The sequence below is a fragment of the Antechinus flavipes genome, chromosome 2, assembly GCF_016432865.1.
Source record: "Antechinus flavipes isolate AdamAnt ecotype Samford, QLD, Australia chromosome 2, AdamAnt_v2, whole genome shotgun sequence".
Classification (NCBI taxonomy): Eukaryota; Metazoa; Chordata; class Mammalia; order Dasyuromorphia; family Dasyuridae; genus Antechinus; species Antechinus flavipes.
Window position 1 is genome coordinate 388537780 of NC_067399.1, and position 23447 is coordinate 388561226.

At 44.1% G+C, this 23447-nt stretch overlaps 1 protein-coding gene across 9 annotated transcripts in view; it reads left to right on the top strand.

The window, feature by feature from the left end:
- The window catches only part of CXXC5 (CXXC finger protein 5), a 52243-nt gene that overhangs the window by 15046 nt on the left and 13750 nt on the right, over nt 1-23447 (top strand). Inside the window, exon 1 of one of the 9 annotated variants that reach the window (XM_051978526.1) lies at nt 19423-19558. The exons of the other annotated variants lie outside the window; for them this stretch is intronic. The gene's annotated coding sequence lies outside the window, so the exon portion shown is untranslated. Of the gene's footprint in view, nt 1-19422; nt 19559-23447 lie in introns of those variants that run through there. 9 annotated transcript variants of the gene reach the window in all.

Genomic DNA, 23447 nt, shown 5'->3' on the forward strand with positions numbered 1-23447 from the left:
CAGCTGCCAGTCCCTGGCCCTCCCACAACTTCATCTTACCCCCTTTCTCACTCCCCCTTCTATTTGATCTATACAGAACTATTTTCTCCCTTCTTTCTCCTCCCTCTCCTCCCCTTGCTGTTTGCTCATCAGGGAGGGGAAGAGCTCTGCCAGGGGATGGACGAGATGACCCGATAGGCTTTTCCTGTCTCGAGTTTCCATGAAATAGGAACCAGAGTGACAGCAGTGGGCCTGGCCCACAGGAGGGAGCTGAGATGTGGAGAAGCCTAGACCTAGTAGTAAGGAGGGAGGGGGGAGAGGGGGAGAAAGAGAGAGAGAGTGTGTGTGTGTGTATGTATGTGTGTGTGTGTTTGGGGGGGCAGGAGGGAGATGCCAACCATAGTGCTGGCCTTCTTGAGGCCTCTGAAGGCAAAGATTATTTATCAACCTGGCCTCCCTCCCTGCCGAGCAGTCCTCCTCCACCTCCCCTGTCTCTGGTTTAAAAAAAAAAAAGTATTGGACGCCGCCAAGCTGAAGAGAAGCAGCAGGATTAGCTTGGGGAGACGTGAGTCACAGGCTCTCCCATCAGCCCCACACAGTCAGCGCCTCCGGCTGAGCAGGGGACACACACACACACACACACACACACTCTCTCTCTCTCTCTCTCTCTCTCTCTCTCTCTCTCTCTCCTTCCCTCCCTCCCTCCCTCTCTCCCTCTCCCCCCCATCCAGACATGCATGCATACCCCAGCCCTGGCAGGTTATTTAAAATATCCCTCCAAGTTCCCCGGGTGCTGAGCCCTGATTTTTACGGAGGCAGTCAGTGGCTAGGGGGAAAACTATAGAACTGGGGTAAGTCCTAATAAATAGGGGCTGACATTCCTAGCCTGACCATAGAGTTCTCCTTCACCATCCCCTCCTCTTCCTTCTCCCGGCTCCCCCCCTTCCCCATGGGTGAAGTTTCCACCACTGTGAGGGAAGCAGAAGCATAGGAGGATTAGGGAAAGTATAAACCATATGACCTCAGGTAAAGATTAAGACAAAACAGCAAAGTTTTCATGCTGATGCACCTTGGAGATTAAAATGAGAAAATCCAGCCCCTTGCTAGCAGTTGACAGGTCTTGGAGGGGTGGTACAGAGTGGGAGAGACAAGCTGCTGGCTGGGAAGGGAGGGAGTGGAGAAGAGGAAAGAATCAAGAAAGAGAAGCGGAAAATCGATTTCCCCAGCAGCCAGGCTTTGTGTGGACAGTGGCTGCTCTCCTCTGAGGCTCCCGCCTCCCTTCCCCCCTCCCCCAGCAGGCAGCAGACTGGGGATGTGCTTTTTTTGGAGGGGGGAGAACAACAGACCTACTCTATTCCCTACCCCCCAAAGTCCCCTAGTTCCTGAGCTCTAGGAGCCACATGAGATATGGGTGGAGTGACTGAGACCCCCCTCTACTCAAAAGCCTGCTGGGCTGGTTCCCAGGCCACTGCCCTGCTATTGGATAGGGCCCTAGGAGTCCTGGCTTCCAGCCCTTCCTGCTTTCACATTTCTGGGTTCTCACTGACTCCTTCAGCTGGGGAGGTTGGGAAGGGGGGGAGGCTTTCTTGTTTTTTCTCCATTGCCCCTCCAGCAAACTGGCACAGTAAAGGCACATGACTTGGCTCAGAAACAGGGTGTCTTAGCTTTGGGGCTTGCATCTGACCTGCCTCTCTGCAAGCTAGTTTGTTTATAGAAAATGGTTAGAGGGTCTCCTGGATGCGTGATGACTGTGGGGGAGTGAAGGTGCTAGGACTGAGAGTCATCATTGCCATGGGAACATGGAGCCCCTGACTGTTCCTCCACCTCGTGGTGTAGATGACAAGGTTTTTAACTTTACTACTCACCAATCATTCATTCTACAAGCAGCTGATAAAAGAATGCTTGATGTGTTGTGGTTCCCTAGATGAGCAGGAAGACCACTAAGTATGGAGTATACAATGTTTCCTGCCTCCAGAAGCATACAGTCTAATGTGGGAACCAGACTGACACATTATCTAATCAGCCTGCATGTGTTCAGGTCGATAGCTTAATTATAAATCTTGGGGGCCAGAGAAGAAGTGGATAGATTGGGAGACTAAGCTGATTCTCAATCAGGAAGATGAGAGAGAGGGAGAGTCTGAGGAAGAGGGAGGGAGAGAAGGAGAGAAGAAGAAAGAGAGGGACAGAGAATTTGGGTAGGATGGAGGTTCTGAGAATTCCAATGGGAAGATGAAGCAGGAACTTTGAGATCTGAGGAGATGTGGGAAGAGTGGGTAAGAACCTGAGCTCCTTCCTTGCTTGACATAGCAACTTTGAGAAGTTAAAGTGGAAAATGATGATGGTGAAGGGAATTCAGCACAGTAGAAAGAGCACTAAATTTGTCCTTCTGAATCCTTGAGCCGTCACTTCTGGGTCTCAATTTTCTTTCTCATGTGTAAAATTTCAAGGTATTGGAACAGCCTAGAAAAATCCCAATGATATCACCTCACCACTGGCTGGCTGTATATCCCAAGGAGGTCAAAGGCAGAGGAAAAAAAAATCACACATATACAAAAAATTTTAGCAGCGCTTTTTATAGTAGGAAAGAACTGGAAGGAAAGTCAGTATCCATAAACTGGAATATATCTAAACAAATTGTAGCAGTATAGATAAAACAGAATATATTAATGTAATCCAAGAAATCATGGCAATTAGAAATTCAGAAAAACTTGGGCAATCTTACATGAACTGATTCAGAGTGAAGTAAGCAGAACCAACAATATAATTTATACAATGAGCATAATAATCTAAAGGAAAAAACTCTGAACAATAAAGTGATTACTTTTGATTCTAAGGACTGATAGTAAAAGCATGCCTCCTGTACCTTGTTATGGTCTGTAGGAGCAGAATAAGGCATGTATTTCCAGACATAGACAATATATTATTTGCTTTGCTTAACTGATATACAAAACAAAGTATCAATAAAAAGCCTTAAAGTTTAATATGTGTGTATATGTGTATGGGAGAAAGAGACTTTAATAAGCTATTCCACGTTGTTTTCCAATGACCATATTTATTCTCAGGTGTCAAGATTGGAAAGAATCCTAGACCAGGAGCTAGGAAATATAGTTTGTAGTCTTGGTTCTGGCTGTTATCAAAGTCATGTGTCTTAGGGCTTCAGAGACCTTGTCTATATAATGATGAGAGGTAATGCAGTGATTTCTTAAAATACTTATATGGGGCATTTGGGCCTATGCTCAGTCTCTAGGTCATTATTTTCTTACCCTGTGGTTCCTGAGATCTCTGTCTCCCCTGTGTTCTGATACCCTGGCACCCTTTGACCTGGAGCTGCAGCCAGAGACTTAAGTAGGCCAAATGGTTCTGTGGCTTTTCCTGCTGAGCAAGCGCTCATTGTACAATGAGAGAGAAGCTGAAGAAAGTCTTCAGGAATGAGTAGGAGAAGGGAATGGGGAAGAAATGATGTTGGGAGGGGAGAAAAGATTGGAGCTTTAGGGGTGAAAGTAGGGATCTGGAGAAGAACACAGGGAAGGGAAAGCAATGAGGGACCTCAGGCTTAGGAGGGCAGGAGTCCTAGGAAAATATCCTTTGCAGCAGACCAAGGTAGAGAAGCTTAGGAGATTGCACCGATGGAAATCCATTCCTTAGTTCTCTGTGTGATCCCCTGGAGGTTGGGTGAAGGTGAGATTTCCAGTGAGATTTCCTCTGACTTAATTTCACATCTTCTTTTTGGGATCATTACTGTCTATCTATCATGGAATGTTATGAAAGCTGTGGTCTAGGTGGGCAAATAACTGGCAATATCAGTCCTTAGAAAAATCCCAGGCCTTCCAATGCAATCATTCATAAACCTATGGGTACTGATGTGTGATATGTAGCATGTACCTGTATGTCATGGAGACACCTCTATCAATGAAAACTATTAAAATTAAAATTTATTAACTGCCTATCATGTACAAGGTACTATGTATAGTACTATACTGGTGATATATAAAAGCAAAAACCAAAAAGATTTCTCTAGGATAAGAAGTAGAGATGAAGAAATTTGTTAAAGGGAAATCTGACCTGGAAGGGTTAGAGTCAATCCTGGTCATTCTTAGTGCCTCAGAATCCTAGCATGTCATTTAGTCCATCTTGAGTAAGGTAGAATATCTTCCAACAAATGTCATTCATCTCTCACTTGAAACATCAGTGATCACAGACTTCTAGTGGTCAGGGAACCTGTTTCCTCTTGAGGTATCCAGTTCTTCTTTGGTGCAGCAGACCAAGACACATAAACAAAAGAGCTAAGGAAGAATTTGGCACCTGGTACCTGAGGGAGATTAGGACTACAAAATCCTTCGGTTAAGGGAGAAAGGAAATCCCTCCAGGTGGAGGGGTGGGGAGAGTATGGATTGAACCTCTTCCTTCCACTTGGAAGTTTTAGAAATGCAGAAAGAGTTGGGCTGGGAAGGTCTGTGATTACAAGTAGAATCTAGGGAAACGGGGCATGCCTAGGAAATGAGGAAAGTGTGGAAGGATCCCAGGACTGGTGGTAGTTATGAAAGGAGACAGGAAGTGTCACCATGTATATGTAGTGTGTCTACCTCCTTCTCAAACACATCCTACGTGTTGATCCAATTCACCTAGAAACCCACTGAATGGTGAGAATCAGTGATAGAGCTCTTGTCAACATTTGACTACCTCGTGCTTTAGGATTTTAGGATTTGTTCTGGAAGTAGCTGATATTTAGAAGCACCCTCACCCTCAGAGCCTAGCTAAAGGTTAGTCATGACAAGCACTGCATTTGGTTCTCCTGGTCTTTTCTATATACCTCAGTTCTTGCAGCCATGGGAATTCTGGATGGAAGCTCACAGGTAATACAGCTTTATTATTGATTGAACAGTATCTGTATGTAAATGATGTTATTCATTCATCTTAGAAATATTGAAAATTATTATGCATAGCTTAGTGCTGGACATTATAGGTGATAAGCTCATCTTTATCCTGTGGGAATTTGCCATCTCATATATCACTTATTTATACTGTTGTTGTTTTTTTAATTAGAATTTTGAATGGCACAAGGAACTTCCCATTGAGTCCACATCTTTTACCATACTTGTTCTGCCATCTGTAGTCTTAAAGAGTTGCTTCGGGCACTTAGAAGTTAAATGACTTGTCCAGAGTCCTCTTTATGAATTTTAAAGCTCTTTTAAATCTATAATTGCTTTTATTCCACCTCCATACTTTTGTCTGTTTGGCTAATAAGTATTGAGTGTCTGAGATTGGACTTGAACTTACATCCTCCTGACTTCAGGGCTAGTACTCTATCCATTGCACCATCTAGTTACTTCTACCTCCATATTTTTATATATGCCGTGCTTTATGCCTGGCATACCTGCTCTCATCATTTTGGAATCCATTTAGTTCTATCCAGACCCAGATTCATTAGGTCACTTCATTTTAACAAAGCAGTTTGTCTTAGTACTTCCTTGTGGCACCTTCTCCCTACTTCTCCCCCTACTTTGTTACTTTGTATTTTCTTTGGTAACAGTTGTGTATTTTCTCACTTATAGCCATTTTTATTGTTTTTTTCCTTAGTAGAATGTAAGCTCCTTGAGGACAAAAGCTATTTTCTTCTCTTCCTTCCTCCCTCCTTCCCTTTCTCTTTCTCACCCCGTTTCTGTCTTTCGCTTTCTGTACCTGACACTTCACTAAGCCAGGCTATATAGATTTTTAATGGTTATTGAATTGAATTTGTTCTTGTAACACCCTGAGGAAGAAGGTTTTGAAATTTTAATAGTGGGGCAGTTGAGACAAAGAAATGAACTGACTCCTTCATGACTGGAAGGATGAGAGGCCAGTGCCCCAGGCTGATGGCCTGGATTCTGGACTGTGGTTTGAATGCAGCCTTTCTGTTCTATCAACTTCTGACTTAAGAGGTTGAGGTGGAGTGGGGGTTCTTGGCCATCGGAGCTATTTCTAAGACCTCTGGGGCCCAGATGGCCTGCAGCAGATGGTGGGGGCATAGACTTGGAGGCAGTTACTCTGTCCCTACATGTGAGTAGAGGCGTCACTTTGGCCTTTCCCCCTGTTCCAGGGCCCCCTCTTTGCCAAGGAGCAGATCTATCTGTGCCTGAAACCCAACCCCAGAGTCGCTTATTTGTTGCCCTGCCTACGTGCAGCATTAGTCGTCATGTATATGAACTCCCTGGGGCTTTGGGGAACAAAGGACTTTTTCCAAAAGGGGCTGATTATCTAATGGTGGGAGGCCTGAAGAACTGGGGAGAAGTGCTAGATTGGTGATTGGGCTTGGAGTGGGGGAGGAAGGGAGTGTCACACAGATAGACAGAACTGACTGGCACCAGTGCCCCAGGGTTCCTCCTTTCTAAGGCCTGGGAGAGATTTGGAGCAGGGAGGGAGAGTTAGTATGTAACTTAGTGGTGTGATCATCCCCAGCTCCAGGGGCCAGACTGGGAATACATGTGTTCATGATGGATGGCCATCAGACTGGGGAATGAGGGATAATAGGAGGGAGGGGAGATGATGGGAATGTGTGAGGAGTCAGGGAGTGTGAGGGCCTGCTGTACTGCAGAAGTAGGGAGAGGTAATATAAGAGAAGAAAAGAAAAGAAAGGGAAGAAGAGAAAAAGGAGTGAGGGAGGGAGAAGAGAAGGAAGGGAGAGATAGGGAAGAGAAGGGGGAGTGAGGAGAAAAAAAGAAAGGGGGAGAGGAGAGAGAGAAGAGAAAAGGGAAAAAGAGGAGGAGAGAGAAAGACAGAAAAAAGAGAAGGGGAGGGAAAGAGAAGAGAAAGGGGGGAGAGAATGGAAAAGAGTAGATACCTTTCAGGACACATTTTCAAAACTGAGTGTGAGAGTTGGCTTGAGAGACTAATTTAAAATGTACCAAGATGCCTCTTTCCCTTTTTTCCTTCCCTAGTCTCAGTGCTTCTGCCTTCTATCTGGACCTGGGTCTCTTTATCCACATGTGTCCCTCCTCCAGGAAAAGGACAGACCCCAGTTGTAGAGATGGGAACTCCCATGGGCTGAGGCCCACATATTTGAGCCAGAATTTTTTCCAGAAGGAAGAATATTATCTATTAAGATGCCTTCTAAATTGTTGTTGCAGTCCTTTATCCCCTTTTCCCAGATTTCTACTAGTCTAAGGAAGGAGGGAGATGCTTAAAGAGCTTGTCTTTAGTGAGGGCGCCCTCAGTGCTTTTCCTGGTTGCCTTGTTCTATTTATATTCCATCCTGGGTCAGTGTGACTCTGGGCAAATGTTCCATCACTCGGCTCCCCAAGATGAAGTCAAGTCAGCCGAGCTGTCCCCTAGATAGCATATGTCACACCTTTTACCAGGAAGTAGGTGGAAGTTAATAGGGAAAAATGTTAAGTCCTATATAACTCAAAAAATCTATAAGACAGAGAAAAGGTGTGGTTAAATAGTCTGAAAAACATCTAGTGTTGAGTTATTGTTTAGTGGATTAAAAGTTCAATTTTAGTCAACAATGTAACATTGATATAACAACCTCACCCCTCAAATTTAATTCTAACTTTAGGGTGCATTAAAAGAGGTGTGGTTACAGAATGAAGTAGGTGGTATTATTGCTGTACTGTCCTGATCAGACCCTGCATTTGGAGTATTGTGTTCTGTTCTGGATGTCACATTTTAGGAATATCATCAGTGACCTGTAGTGTATCCATAAAGTGGCAGTTGGGATGATAATCACACAGGAATTGGGAAAGTTTAGCCTGGAAAAGAAAAGACTTAGAAGTAGAGAACCTGAGGGTGGTCTTGAAGTAGGGAGGATCTTCACATTGAAGAGGGAAAACAAATGAAAAATTTAGTTCTGGCCCTCAAAGGTAGAACTTAAAATAATGGGCAGGAATTTCAGAGTAAGATGGTTTTAGGCTTGATGTTAGTAAAAGTTTCCTAATAAAAGGAATAAACACACAAAAGTTAAATAAATGGGCTACTTTTGGAGACAATGGGTTCTCTCTTACTAAAGTTCTTTAAGCAGAGGCTAGGAGAGCATTAATTAGTTAGGTGGAGGAAAAAAGGGAGAATTGGGTCTGGAATCAGGAAGACCTGAGCTCAAATCTTCCTTCAGATACTTAGTAGCTGTGTGATGCTGAGTCAGATCACTTAGCTGCTGACTACCTCAGTTTCTTCAATTATAAAATGAAAGGTTATGTACCTCTCTCCTAGAACTAGTGTGAAGATAAAATGAGATAATATTGTAAAGAACTTAACATATATTAAGTGTCTAATAAATGCTGTTTTCCTTTTACCACTGGTCAAGTGAGATAGTTGGGAAGATTCTTGAGGTCAGGACTAGATGGTCCCTTAAAGACACATCCAATTCATAGATTTAAAGATTCTCTGAAATTGATAAAATCAGTACATCCATGGGTAGAGTTATTGTCACTACTGCCTTTTAAATGCTTAATAATAATCATCATCATAGCAGCTGGCATTTATGTAGATTTCTAAAGCTCTCATAAGTTTTATCTGCTTCTATACAAGGACAGAACCCCCTCCTCCGGGCAACCCCATGCTCTTTCTTGTGCTGCTTGCTGGCTCCCTGGGATTATTCAGGTACAAGTTGTTTTTATAGATTCCTGTTTCTGCTCTCCTGGTCTCTGACCTTCAGAATCACTCCATCTAAGGCCATCTGACTGGTAGGAAAGTGGTGGGCTCCTCTCTTTCCCTTTCCCTCTCTCTCCATGCCTGTGTGCTAGCTAATTAATCTCGGCCCCTTTGGGAAATTAGAACGCCATGGCGGCCGAGTAAACAGTGTACCGCCTCGCCAGGCTGAGGTGACCCTGCTGATGGGTTTGAGGGGGCAGGAGTGCGACTGAGGGAAGGGGGTTTAAACTGCCTGCTGGCCTTCTCTCACAATCACCTCTTTTTTTCACTGAGCCTTCAAAAATGTGTTCAGGGATTTAAATTTCTCCTTTCTTCACCTAGTATTTCTGCCTTGCCTACCCCTTTCCCTCTTCTACTCCGCCCCTTTCTTCAGTCCAGCCCCCTGATTAAGGGGTGGGAAGATGATTGTGTCAGTCCTGGTCCTATTCTCTGCTCATCACCACCTCATGATATAGATAGAATTATGGAGTTTTGCTCTGGGAATTAATTTAGAAAAGTTAATTAATTGAAGACTTTAGGTGCTGCTTGACCCACCATGCTTAGCCTGTCCTACTGACATTGTTGAAGTTAATTTGCCTATAGCAAATATCTCTTGTCCACTCCTACAACAAACTAGACCTGAGGTTTCCATGTTCCTGCTTTCCCTCTTTCTCAACCTCCTTCCATCATTCATGTGTTTTTGGATCTAGACCAGGGTATATATATGGAAGAGTGGGTAATGTGGCGATAATCACTGCGTTGGACCTAGATTTAAGTCTCACCTGTAGTACAGACTTTGTATCTGGAGAAAATTATTTCCTTTTCTTGAACCTCAGTTTCCTTATCTGTCAAACTAGATGATCTTCAAGGTTTCTTCCAAGTTCTAGTTTTTTATATAATAACTTTTTTGTTTGTTTGTTGTTTAGGCAATTGGGGTTAAGTGATTTGCAAATTCTGAATTTTTAAAAAAATTACTGGAGGGAGGGGAGCTGGGTAGTAAAGTAGCTAGAACACTGGCCCTGGGGTTAGGAAGATCAGAGTTCAAATCTAGCTTAGACACTCGATTTATGACCCTGAGAAGTTACTTAACCTCCATTCCTGTCCTCTCCCCCCCCCCCAACGATTCCTGAGCACCACTTTTAGAGTTGGCCTTGATCTTTTGCTTTTCTCTTGCCACCCCTTACAAAAACTAGTGTTCTCCTTTAGCCATACTTTCCCTTCCCCACACTTAAAGACACAGGGTCTGGGTAGTTTTTCTTCTCTGCTTTCCCTGAAATCCTTTCCTACCTTCCTAGAATCCTGGGGATGGGGTTCACACTGAGAACCTGAGGCAGGGAAGCAAGCTGATTTGGTTGTCATGGGCAACAGAGTGAACATGGCTGCTGGCCTCATGATGCAAGCCCCACTATCTGGATTCACCCCAGCAGTAAGAAAGTCCTGGTGTTCTTGAGAGGGAATTTGGAGCTGGATCTGGTGGCTTATAGGTTCAGTTTGGATGTACTGTGGACAAAGCATCATACTGAAATGAGTATTTCCCTGAAGGGAAAGATGGTGGTGATTAAAAGGTGGTTCCCACAGGGTTTGGAGCTATATTCTAAGTTACTTCTTTAGCTCCTACCTCAGGCTTTCCCAGCTTTGTTTCTCCCCTTAAGCCATTTCTCCTTCTTATGGTCAGTTCAGTCATACCCCTTTTCAACAGTCCCCTTCCAAATATATGACCTCTTTTAACTGGTTCCTCGCTTCCTATACTCCAGATTTGAGAAGTAAATCCTATAAAAGGCATTCAGCTGAAAGAACTTATCATTCCTTTGAGTAAGGAATGGAATATGAGTAAGGTAGCTGGGATGGCACAGTGGATAGAGTACTAGACTTAGAACTAGGAAGACCTGAATTCAGAACTAACCTGACACTGCCTGGGCAAGTTAACACAGCCTGCCTCATTTTCCTCATCTGTAAAATTGAGATAATAATAGCACTTACCTCCCAGGATTGTTGTAAGGATAAAGAGATATTTGTTAAGTGCTTTGCAAACCTTAAGTGCGTTATATAAATGTTAGATATTATTATTATCATCATACTGGCTGTTCACCAGAGTCACCAGCAGAGCAAGGTCTATCCAGCATTCTTTGGGATGATACCCCTTTCCATAGCTCAATGATCCACTGATAAATCCTAGGCTATTAATTAGAATGATAGAGTTGGGAGGTATCTTAGGGATTGTATAGGTCAATCTTTTCATTTTTCAAATAAATCAAGGCCCATAGGGGTCAATTAAGTTGTCAAGGTCATAGAAGCTACTACCTCTGTGGCAGATCCAAATGTTGGATGCCAAGTTCTGCTTTCTTATAATTCTCATACTTTCTCCCTATCATTGACCCAGAACTCTCTTAAGGAAGATATCAATTCCCACTGTAGTCATTGCCTACATATCTTTTGGAGTTTGAGATAGGAGGCTTCAACACTGAGAGGGAGTCTAGGATGTATGGGTACTGCTCTGAGTGGAAGGAACTTAAACAGTGAGTGCTAAGGGCTGCTTCCCTGATCTTCCTCTGATCCATTTAGGTGCTTGACAAGCTAGATGTCCCTTAAGTCCATAAGAGGACAAATCTAGGCCTAGTCTGAACTTTGTGGGCCCTCCTGTTCCCCGGGGATGCTGGGTTGTCCTGATATAACCTAGAAAAGAACCAGGGTCAGAGAGCCACTTGGCCCCCTTGATCTTCATTCCCAAGTATTGATTGGAATCCTAGTTGTCATGTCTATTATTAGATAACCATTATATGCTAAGTGCTGAGAATACATACATGAAAAAGAAACAGTTACTATTCTTAAGAAACTTACATTCTATCAAAAGAAAACATGAACACATAAGGAATACAAAGTAGTTACACTTTACTTCATGTTCACAGGTGTCACATAGCATAGTGTTTAATGCCAATTAGGCATGGGCACTGCAGAAATGTTTTGGGGGCTTGTTGTATCACAATTGTTCATTAACAAGGGGCCAGTAGTATATAAGCCTGCCCCCTCCTCCCCCAGATGAGGAGTTCTCCCTGTATTTCAGAAAATTGTAGCTACTATTTGTATATTTTAAGGTTTACAGAGCACCCACCTCAAAATAACTCTGTGTGTAGAGATGGTTAAATACTATTATGTTTATAATTACACTTATTTATATAATATATAATTATAAATATTATTGTAGATATTATCTATAAATAGATAAATATTATTCCCACCATTTTGAACTTAAGGAAACAGTTATAAACTAAAATGTCTTATTCAAGGTCACACTCAATCTGGTACTCTTTCCATGACATACTAGCCATGTAGTGATGTGGATATGCTTCCCAGGGAATTACTCCCTTTCTAATTTTTAAGTGACTTTAGGGAGTAGTGTCTAGCCTCCTCCTTGTCTGTGCAGATACCCCAGCATGAGTTGGAAAAGGGAGCCACAGTTGTTATTCTATGTCCTGGAGGGACAGAAGTGTTTATAGAAGTGGAATAATCCCTCTGTTTCTTTAACTCTTCAGAATGCTTTTATATTAATGCACTGTTCTTGAGAACATCATTAAAAACACACTGACCTGGGATTCAGGAAACCTGTGTTCAAATTCGGCCCCTTCCTTGCTGTGTTCAAATTCGGCCACTGCCTTTTTTTGAACCTCAAGGCAATAACATGTCTCATTTCCCCCATCTGTTAAATGTAGATAAGGCTTCATCTTTAAGCTTCTACCTTATAGGGTTGTTGTAATGATTGATTCAGCCAATACTTTTTTCTTTTAAAATTTTCATTGGTGTCTTTTTATATTACTTTTGTTTTCAATTATACCACTCCATTCTCCTGTCCTCATCAAGCCATCCTTTACAGAGTGAAAACAACAACATCGAGTTCAGCAAAACTAACCGAGTCTTAAAATATAGTCAGTTTTCTATACATCTTCAAAGAAAGGAGAAAGGTTCAATCAGGCCTTGTTGAGAGTCTTTGAACTATGTGCCATACATACGGTGATCAGACATCTTCAAGGTACTTATATTTACAGTCTACACAAATGACTATAATTTAAGAAAGACTGTAGCAAGTGCTTGAGAGGATATGACTAAAGATATAAAGAAAAAAATCAAGGGATCTGTTCAGAGAGCATCATCAGGTTGTCTAATTTGGCTATGATAGTGTTTGCAAAGGGAACTAGCGAGAGATAAGGTTTGAGAAACGTGGGTTAGGGGAAGAGCATGGAGGTAACCATATCAGAGTAAGAAGTAGCAGTTGGAAGTCATGGAAGATTTTTAAGCTGAGGAATGACACAGTCAGATTTATGATCATTAATCTTTTAGCCTGTGAGATTTGAGGGATAGGGGAAAAAATTCCAAACAAAGCTAAACTAAAGATGTGATTGTGGAAATAGAAAAAGAAAAGGCTGAACTAAAAAAGTTGAGATTGTATTCCAGAGATTCAGCACATGACTGGATGTGAGGGGGGAGGAGTTGTAAAACCTTGAGCCTAAATGACTGGACAGATGTTGGGCCCATCAATAAAAATGAGGAGGTTAGGCCTTGGTTTGGTAGGGCAGGAACATGAAGAGTTTGGCTTTGGACAGATGAGGTAATGGATATTAAACCCTTTGGAAAATAGAGAACTCTCTCCAAGTGTGAGGTGGTGGTGTTCTTTGAGACCAGGTCCTTGGGAGGTGAAGCAGCCTTTCCAAGGTCATTCAACTAATTGATGATGAAGGCAATTATCAGAGCTCTGAGGGCATAGGGATGCTCATGTTTTTTCATCCCCCCCTGGGATCTTGGATCTTCCTAGATCTGGATTTTGATTAGGTAATAACTTCTCCTTGAACATTGTATCATACTTTCCTAGGAACTTGTGTGACCACTCTAATTTTGGGCATATCATCTTTGTTCTCTCTGAGCCTCAGTTTCCCCGTTTATCAGTTTTGAACCTTAGAGAAATCAGATCCTCAGATCCCCCTTTCATTATAGCAAACCTATGAGGAGTTGACAGAACAAGGATTCCCCCTTCTCCCCCCATTATATAGCTGAAATGGAAACTCATTGTCAGGAAGGGAATTACCCAATATCACACTGTCAATAAGCGGGGACTGAAATTTAGATCTCTTAACCTTCATATTCTCTTCTGTAGCATCCACAGTTAGGACTTCATCTAGAATGATTCCCTCCCTTTTAACCTTCTGGAAAAATCTGATGTCCCTTCCATCCTTCCTTTCTCCCTTGACTGATAGCTAGGTTTCAGTAGCAAATACCCTTGCATCTTCTCTCTTCCAGGGTCACTTTCGCATGCTCTGCCTCTCTGGCACCCCTCCCTAAGGAAACCTAACCCAAGTTCCTTTCCCCCCACCCATCAAACCAAAATAGCCTTTGCCTGCCAGCGCTTGGGGCCAGCTCTTCTTTGGGACCCTGGGCACCTGATGTTTCATTTCATCTGCCAAGGAGGCCAGAAGAGGGGGAAGAGCAGAAAAGGAGAAATTGGAGTATGCTAAAACTGGAAAGGACCTTAGAAGTCATCCCATTCCAGAAGGGTGGGAAGGAAAAGAGAAGTGAAAGCCATGTTAAAAAGGGATGGTTCCTTTCCAGACTTGGTTGGACTATGGGGGCCAGAATGAATGTGTGTTGGAGAGAGTTGTGGTCACCAGAAGCCAGACTCATTTTTGGCTGCCTGGTAGGAGGGGGCAGAATAGAGGTGAGAAAGGAATCCGTGTAGAGGGTGGGTGCAGCATGATGTTAGGGCATGAGAAGGTGGGGGTCCCCAGATCATAAAAGGGGGGGTTGCTGCTAGTAGTAAGGGACTGGGTAGAGCTGAGGAAATAAATATAATCTTATGGAATAAAGCCTGGATTTTGCATGGGCCTGAAAAACCCACTTCTGACCTCAGACTACTTTGGTCTATTTGTTCATTGAAGAATTATAAAAGATATCATCTATACCTTTATTCAACTTTTTTTTTTTTTTTTTTTTTGCGGAGGCAATTGAGGTTAAGTGACTTGTGCAGGGTCACACAACTAGGAAGTGTTAAGTGTCTGAAGCAAGATTTAAACTCAGGTTCTCCTGACTTCAGGGCTGATGCTTTATCCACTGCACCACCTAGCTGCCCCCATTCAACCATTTTTTAAAAAAATAATCAATTTATTCTTTTTTAGTATTGCTGTTAATTGGAAAAATTACATAATAGTTTTCAATATTCATTTTTGTAAGCTTTTGAATTCCAAATTTTTTTCTCCCTCCCACCCTTATGTCCCCCTTCCCCAAGAAAACAAGCAATCTGATATAGATTATACAAGTACAATCATTAAATAATTTCTTAATAACATAATTCAATTCTATAAAACCACAATGATAACCCCTAATAGGACCTTTCCTTTTAACAAATAAGACAAAACAAGCCAGCCCATTGGCCATGCCTGACAGTGTGTGCCTCATTCCATACTTAATGTCTACTACCTTTCTGCTGAGAGAATGGAATTATGTACTAAGCTCTCTGGAAAGTTAAGAGGACTATCACTATATTGGTCAGAGTTTTGACATTTTTCAAAGTAATTTTCTTTTACATTGGTGTATTTGATAGTGTCCTGCTATTTCTCACAGAAAATCTGATATGCTGAGTTCGAAAGATGTCTTTGGACCAGGATTAGTTTTATGTTTTTTTCAGACCCTGTAGAACTTATCTCACCATTCCTGCAGATAGGGTAACCCTCCCCTATAGCTCTCTCATACTTTTATAGTCCTGCTAATAATAATTTAAATGCTCTATTAATAAGGTAAACATATTCTATGAAAATAATTCAATTTTAAATTTTTTAGTCACTTTATTTGTCTTTATATCACCTAAATCTCCTCCTATATTCCTTCCAAATCCCAGAAAACCATTCTTACATGAAAAAAAGTGACTTTTTAAAGGTCTCTTTCAACCTTGAGTTCTTGCTGTATATTAGAATTGAAAGAGATCTTCAGTATTATGTAGACTAGGCCAATTTTATTGATAAAGAGATGGCAGCCAGTGAAGGGAAGGCTCAAAAATCTTGTCTTGATGGCAATTCTGGTCCCTTGAATGAGGATCCTACTCATTCTTCTTAGATGGGAGCTAAAATTTTGGGGAGTACATCTCTCAATGTATATCCAAATTACCTTGTTTTTTAGGAGTAAGAGAACTTGACCTTTGTTTTTGCAGTGGTCCAGGAGTGTGGTATTAGGAATCCTTGGTAGCAAGGGAAAAGAGTGTCTTCTTATGTGAGAATGAAGTTTTTTGGGTTGTAAAGTGTCCATCTTTATACCCCTTCAAACTTAGCTTTATTATCTGCCTTATCTCTCCCTCCCTATTACCAACCTCCCCTTCCCAAACTAGCCTTCCCCAGATTTTCACCCCTTTACCTCAGATGCATTATTAGCCAGCTACTAACCACAAACAACTTTGGGTCATGGTCTCTGTGCTAGGACCTCCTCCCCTCGTAGCTCAGCCTGTGAGTGTCTTGGGTATATCGAGGAGTGGAAGGCAGTGGGACAAAGCTCCTTCCAAATTCCCTTCTGTCCCCATCTTTCGGACCTTGGGGGCCATGAATCATTTATGAGGGAAAATGAAGCCAATTAGGAACAAACTTTGAACACGGCTAATTGAGGTGCCTAGTGGCACCATAGGAATTAAAGGAGCCAGTGTTCTGGTAGAGAATTTCCACTGGCCTCGGGAAATGGCCATAGAGACGAGATGTTTAGGGCTCTTCCTCCCCATCATGTTTTCTCTTTCTCGATTTCCAGTGTGCTCTCACATCCCTTAGCAGATCCTGTGTTTGCAGCTTTCCCTCCTTCCCCCCGCCCGACCCCAGAAACCCCAGGCCCTGCTGTGGACATTTGTGAGAGGCTGTTCCCCTGGTTGTTTCTGTAAGAGCTGGAGGCGCAGGCTCCCAAGTCCCGATGAAATCCCAAGCTGGCTAATTAGGCTCTACTCCCTACCCCAACATCCCCCCCACCCCACCCCCTTCTGCCTGCTCTGCTTTTTCCTCCAGGCCTGAAGTGTTGGCATGCTGTTCCCGGACACCATTCTGGGAGCAAGCAGCAGCCTTGCTGTGCCCCAGAGCTGGTTGCATTTCTGGGGGCGGGGAGCCCTTTCCAGCTGGGACTGGATTAGTCTGGGGGTGGTGGGGGAATTACGGATCCAAGAAGACTGTTCCATTGCTGAGGATTTCAGAGACTGAGGATAGGGTCTTCCACCCCATGCCATTCTTCCCAGTAACCTAAGCCATGCTATCAGAGGGTACAACCTTTGGGTGTGCCCTTGGAGCCCAGTAGTGATTTGGGCTGGGTGCTCCTATGTTGTGTTTTTTGGAAACAGTGCCAGGCAGGGGAGTGACTGACTCCAGATGAGAACACGATGGAGCACTGGAGAGAGGAAAGGGTCAGAGTGATTTCATAAAGAGGTGAAGTCATCTTCAAACCATTGTAGGGGGTTGGTATGAATTTGTTGATTATAGGGGAAAGATTTCTGGAGAAGGAAAGAGCAGACTAGCACCTTAGGGGTCAGTAGAGAGGAAATTGAGTTATAAATGCCTTCTGTTTCCTTTAGCCAGAGCAATGGGGCTTGCAATCCTGGAGCAGGTCAGGATAGAGGGGGGGGTTTGTCTGGGATGGAAGTCCCTAAAGGAACTCTATCCCCTAATAATCAGATGGCCCTAAACTGTCCTGATTTTGATCAATTTGATCTTTGCAAAAGCTGAAATCTGGGGATGTTATTCTTGTTTTCACAAATGAAATGTTCTAAGCTTGGGTTTTTTCCATAATTATATTAGCAGGTGGGATTTTTCTTTTGGGGGGGAGAGGTTCTGATGTGGTATCCCCTCCCGCCTCTTCCTGTGAGCTCACACTCTTTTCTCTTCCTCTAATGATTTTTTAATTATGTAGTCAGTGTGCTGAATCACTGATCTTCCTCTGGGCACCTCCAGCCTAGCACCATCTCCTTACCCATCCTAGTTCCTTCTCAGGTCTCCCATCCCTCCCCCTGCCCTGGTTTCTCCCTCCCCCTCCAAATATATGATGTTAGGAATAGGTTTCTTCTCGTCTCACTTTCTGGTTTGGAGGTTTTCAACCTGACCAGGATATTCCTTGATGGTAGATGAGTAGTATAGGGTAAGAAGGGTGGAGTTGGGTAAAGAAAAAGAGATGCTGAAGGAGACAGGGTTGTCTTCTGGAGGAATGGTGCATGTAGACCTGGTAGGGCTTGGGAGGACAGACATTGAGGGGGCATTCCCTATGCTTCATCCACTGCCCTCTGCCGCCCTGTCACTGGCACCGACTGGCAGAGCTGATTCTCATTCTCATTGTGCCAGCTGCAGCACTCACAGCCTCCCTCCCATCTCGGTGGGGTGGAAGATTCAGCTGCTCTTGCCCGACTGCAGGGCTGCAGGCCTGGCCAAATGCAGAGGCTGTCCATCTTTCCATCTGTTCCCAGTTCATTTTAGGGGCTAGAGTTCTCCCAGACTAGAGCAAGATCTAGTTTCTTTAGCTTTTGTGTGATCTTTCACATCCACACGTCCACGTAGTGGATCACACATGGACTGCTACTCACAGTTACATGTGCATACAAGCACAGGTGTTTGTGCTCAGTCTTCATTACACACACTATACTTGTCCATAGTCACATACTCAGGCACATGAACCTTAACAGTACATGCAAGTATGCAGGCTCCTCGGCTTACACAAACAATCACACACGTGGAAGGTGTGATCCACCAGCAGTCACATACAGTTCCACACACATGAACCCCAAACACAAGTCATCTAGACAGTCATTCAGGCCCACAGATGAAAACATCTCACAGGAACATAGCATGTTAGTGCCGGAAAGAACCTCAAAAACAGTCTATTCCAACCACTCGTTTAATGGATGGGAAAACAGAGGCCCATCATACTAAATGCTGATTCTCTGTTTGTCTGTCTGTTTGTCTCTCTCTCTCTCTCACACATACACACACACACACACACACACACACACACACACACCCCTATCATCCCACTTCCAGCTAATGATAGAGGGCTTCCCAATGAGTTGTGGAGAAGAGGACAGGGGAAAGGATGAATTGACCTCAGCCTTTTTGCTTATGGAAGCTGACCTCTCTTCTTCAGCTGTGAGTCACTAGGTCCAAGGGCAGATGAGGTAGAATCCTCTGTCTGGGTAAAATGTCTAGGCTAAAGGAAGTATTCCTTTGGTTGCAGAAGCCTTGAGAAGCACTATGAATTATTTTCTCTGATCCACTTCTCTCTGTCTGTCTGTCTGTCTGTCTCTCTCTATCTCTCTCTGTCTCTCTGTTTCTGTCTCTGTCTCTCTCTGTTTGTCTGTCTCTCTCTTTCTCCCTCCCTCTTTCTGTTTCTGTCCTTCTCCCTCTCTCCCTCCCCCTCTCCTTCAGGCCACCTCTCATTTATGGTCCTGCCTTTGACTCAGTGGCCAGGTTAGGCTTTGGCTGGGGAAGAGAGCAAGTAGGAAAATCTGGGGTGATTCCTAGGCTGCCAGTCCTGAGTTGTGCAGTAGTCTTGCTTTGGGCTGGTGGGAGGGTAGGAAAGGAAAGAGGGCAGCAGTTTTCTCCGGCTTCTCTCCAGGGCATCAGCGCCGTGGCATCTGTCAAGGTCAGATAGCGAAGGCCGGAAAGAACCGGCTCTCGACTCGAGCCTCCCTGTGCTGGGCGGGCAAGCTGGCCTCGCGGCCCCTCTTGGCTCATTATTTTTGTGCTCCCGAGGCCAGAGCGACACCTCCCTCCCTCCCTCCCTCCTTCCACTAGGCCTGCAGTCTGGGGGCTTTTGTTTTCTCGTTATTTCTCTAGCTCCAGCCGCAGAGGCCCTAGCCCGCAGATGTGGCAGTGGACTAAACCTGCCAGGGAGAGCTGTTACGGCCACAGACAATTATCGTCATTGGCCGTTGTAGGTGGTGGGCGAGGAACGTATCCACTGGCCAAGGGGGAGTGTGTTTTCTTCCTAGGTAGGTAGACTATGGCCCCATTCCCCATCGCTGCCAAGTAGGGGGTGGGAGCAGGTGGCCAAGAGACCACCTGGCTATCAGGGTTTGTATGCAGTCTTGCCTTTCAGCTGCCAAGACTTTTGGTCTCATTTTGTAGGAGGGGGAAAATCATGCCAGAGGAGAGATGGTCATAGCTAGCTCAGGTGACCCTTCTGTCCTAGAAATAAATCACAGCTTACTCTACCTGGCCCCTCTTCTTCACAGATATAACCTCATTTAAGTAAAGTAAGAAACCCTTGACTGAATGGGGAAATAGGCACAGGGCTGGACATCCAAAACCCCAGCTTCCCCATTCTCGTGCCCTCATTTCCCCATCCAGTGAATTCTTGCCAACCTACTTCATGTCTGGGAGACACAGCCTGGTTCCTGCAAGACGGAGCCTCCCCAGATTCCAGTCCTTCCCTACCTTCTCCTTCCCTATTTTCCCTCTTTCCCCTACTTCCAATTGAAGCATTTCACATTTGCAAAATTTCCCTTGTATCTTGGAAAGACTAATTACCCATCTATCATAAACTTCTCTCTGTGTCCCTCTCACAGTGACCCCAGTAGCATGGCAAGGAACCACAAACCTCCATCCCAAAGACACAGATACAAGTGGATACTTTTCCACTTAAAAACACATACACACCAGTGCTGTGGGTTTTTGGCGCTGTTAGGCCCTGCCATGTACAATAAATCCCTCTTAGTTTGTGGATTATTGACCCGATAGAGCGTGGCTGCCCTGTCAGGCCTCCGGGCAGGGTACATCCAGCTCTCCCGCCAGCATCGTGTGTGTGTGTGTGTGTGTGTGTGTGTGTGTGTGTGTGTGTGTGTGCATGTGCCCTGTATGAGCCCCTTGTGTTTCTGAGCAAAAATTTCCAGAGGATTTTTTCCAGGCCAGCCGTGTGCTCTGCTACTGATAGGGAAATCTGAGTCTCACAGCAACTTTCCCCCAATTCCCTTTCCTGTACCCTCTGGCTGCAGCCTGCCTTAGGGATTCACAGCCAAAAACCTACCCCCTCCTCTTTCCTATTTCTAAAGTCCCATATGTTAAATTCTGGAAGGGAGCTGGTACCAATGGCCAACATGGAGGGGTACCCATCTCTCTCTTTGTCTCTCTGTTTCTTTCTTCCCACCTGTGTTCACTCAACTAGTGTTTGGGTCCAGAAACCTGGCAATAAATCCAGAGGAAACTGATAACCTGTATCAGTCAGCCTCGCCGGAATCGCTTGGATCTGCTTCCTAAAGCTTCTTCTCTCCGTCTCCAGCAGTCTTTCTCTTTTCTACCCAGCCAGAGTAGTTGAAACTTCCTAGGCCAAGGTCCCTGCCTTTTTATTTCTTGCCCTTCCTCCCCTCCACCCCCACTCTTGCTCTGGGAGTCTCTTCCAACAGTGACTGAGGAAATCTCCTAGGTTGGAATGGGATTCTCATCCCTTTCACCCTGTGACCCAGCATACTCTGATAAGGGGGATGGGGGTGGTTGCTGGACAAGAAAGGGGGCAGGAGCAGCTGGAGGCCTTGTGTGGTGGCTAAGACTGATTCTTCCCATTCCTTACCCCCCAGGAAACTCAAAACCCAAAACCCAGGGCTGTGGCAAAGCAATGCAGTTCTTGTACAATGAGAGCTTGTGTGGAGCCTGCTGGGGTAGCCTGTGGGATGCTGGGGGAGGAGAACAAGTGGTGTTTCCCTGCTGTTTGACTTCCTGCAGAGACATCCAGCCACCACCTCCTCCTCTTCCTCCTCCCAGAGCTGCTATCCCAGCTACTCATGCACCTCCTCCCCTCCCCATTCTCTGGAGGAAAGACCAAGGAGAGGCTAGATATGGGGGTTCAGTCTGGCTCTGCTATTGATAGTACGAGTTTGGGCAAGTCATTTTGTTCTATGATCCTTAAGTCTTTTATGCAAAATGTAGGGGTTGGAGTTGATGGTTTTTAAGGTTACTTTCAGCTCCAACTTGCTATGAGATCATAGAATCAGTGTTCTAGAGTTGGAGGAGGCTTCAAAGGTGTTTAATTCTCTCATTTTCAGATAAGGAAATCAGGGCCCATGTTGGTTAAGGGACATATCCAAGATCACCCAGATCCTATCAGAGATGTGATTTGAATCCAGGTCCTCCAACTCCAGTCAGCACTCTTTCCTTTATACTCTCTTCCCTTCCCTCCCCCCCCATTAATAATAGCTTTTTATTTTCAAAATACATGCAAAAATAGTTTTCAACATTCATTTTTGCAAGACCTTATGTTTTTTAATACTCAAGGGTAGAGGGATGCTTGTTTTCTTCAGTACATTCCCCACTGGCCTATAATACCCTGCTATTTAAGGAACCTGAGGTTATTAGGATCAGATGATCAGACAATCACCTATCCTTTAGTGGAAAGGATATTGATCATTAGGACATCAAAGATCCTGGAGAAGGACTACTTCGTTATCCCCAACCTGAGCTCCCACCATGGCATTGTGGGTAAAGGGCTGGACATAGAGTCAAGAAAATCTGTGTTTGAGGGGCAGCTTGATGGCACAATGGACAAATCACCAGCCCTGGAGTCAGGAGAATTTATATTCAAATCTGACCTTAGACATTTAACATTTTCCAGTTTTGTGACTCTGGGTAAGTCACTTAACTCCAATTGCCTCTCAAAAAGAAAGAAAATCTGTGTTTGAATCCTTAGGCATCTTAGAAACAGATGTGGAACCCTGAGGAAAATCACTTAATCTGTCTGCTTCAATTTCCTTATCTATAAAATGGGGATCCCAATAACATGTTCCACACAAGGTTGTTGTGAGGATCAAATAAATGAGTGTGGATGAACTACTTTGAAAACCTTAAATAGTTATACAAATGCTAGCTCTTTTTTTTTTTTCAACAATGATTCTGGATCCTAATAGAGAACCTGTATCCACGGGTTCTAGGTAAAAATTTTGAAGACCACTGGATAGTGTTGGCAGTATAAGAGATTGGTAATGAGATAGTATGGGGATTCTGCTGTTGGCTGTACCCAACTGAGATGATGTGTGGCCCTGAGCCACTTCTGTGGACTTCATTTTTTTCCTTTATAAGATGGAGGAAACAATTTTGGTTTTACCTGTCTTACAGTGGGGACTTTGTGAAGACCCAGTGAAAGAGTGTGTGTGGGTGTGTGGGTGTGTGGGTGTGTGTGTGTTCTGAAAAAACCCAAGTGTTGAGTGGTTTTTCTAGTATTGGGTACCATTCCTCCCTTCAGAAGGGTTCTAAAGGTCCCTAGGGAGCTATTGGGACTATTTCTAAAGTGCCCCACCCCCACTTCAGTCCTATTGTTCACCTCTCAATGTTGGCCTTGCATGCCTTTGGGGGACAAAGGGACTTCTTTATACTTGTGGTCTTGGCTATTAACTGGTAATTCATTTTGACCAAGTATCTGAAGTTAAAGCCTTATGTGGACATGATTGCTCTAGTTCAGGGGTCCTCAAACTATGGCCCGCGGGCCAGATGTAGCAGCTGAGGATGATTATCCCCCTCACCCAGGGCTATGAAGTTTCTTTATTTAAAGGCCCACAAAACAAAGTTTTTGTTTTTACTGTAGTCTGGCCCTCCAACAGTCTGAGGGACAGTGAACTGGCCCCCTATTTAAAAAGTTTGAGGACCCCTGCGAGTCTAGTTCTAGAAGAGGGGTTCTGGGAGAGATGTTGGTCATAGAGTCCTTGGATCTAAATATGACCTTGAGGTAAATGAGACCATTTCTCTACCGCATGATAGACTTGCCAACTGCCAAACCTACGCATTTCCACGTTTCTCTGTCTTTGTGGCTTTCTTCCATGAGAAGTTTTCAGAATAGAATCAGGTATCAGTGAGGGATGAAACATATACCTTGTTAATCAGCCCAATCCATCCAAC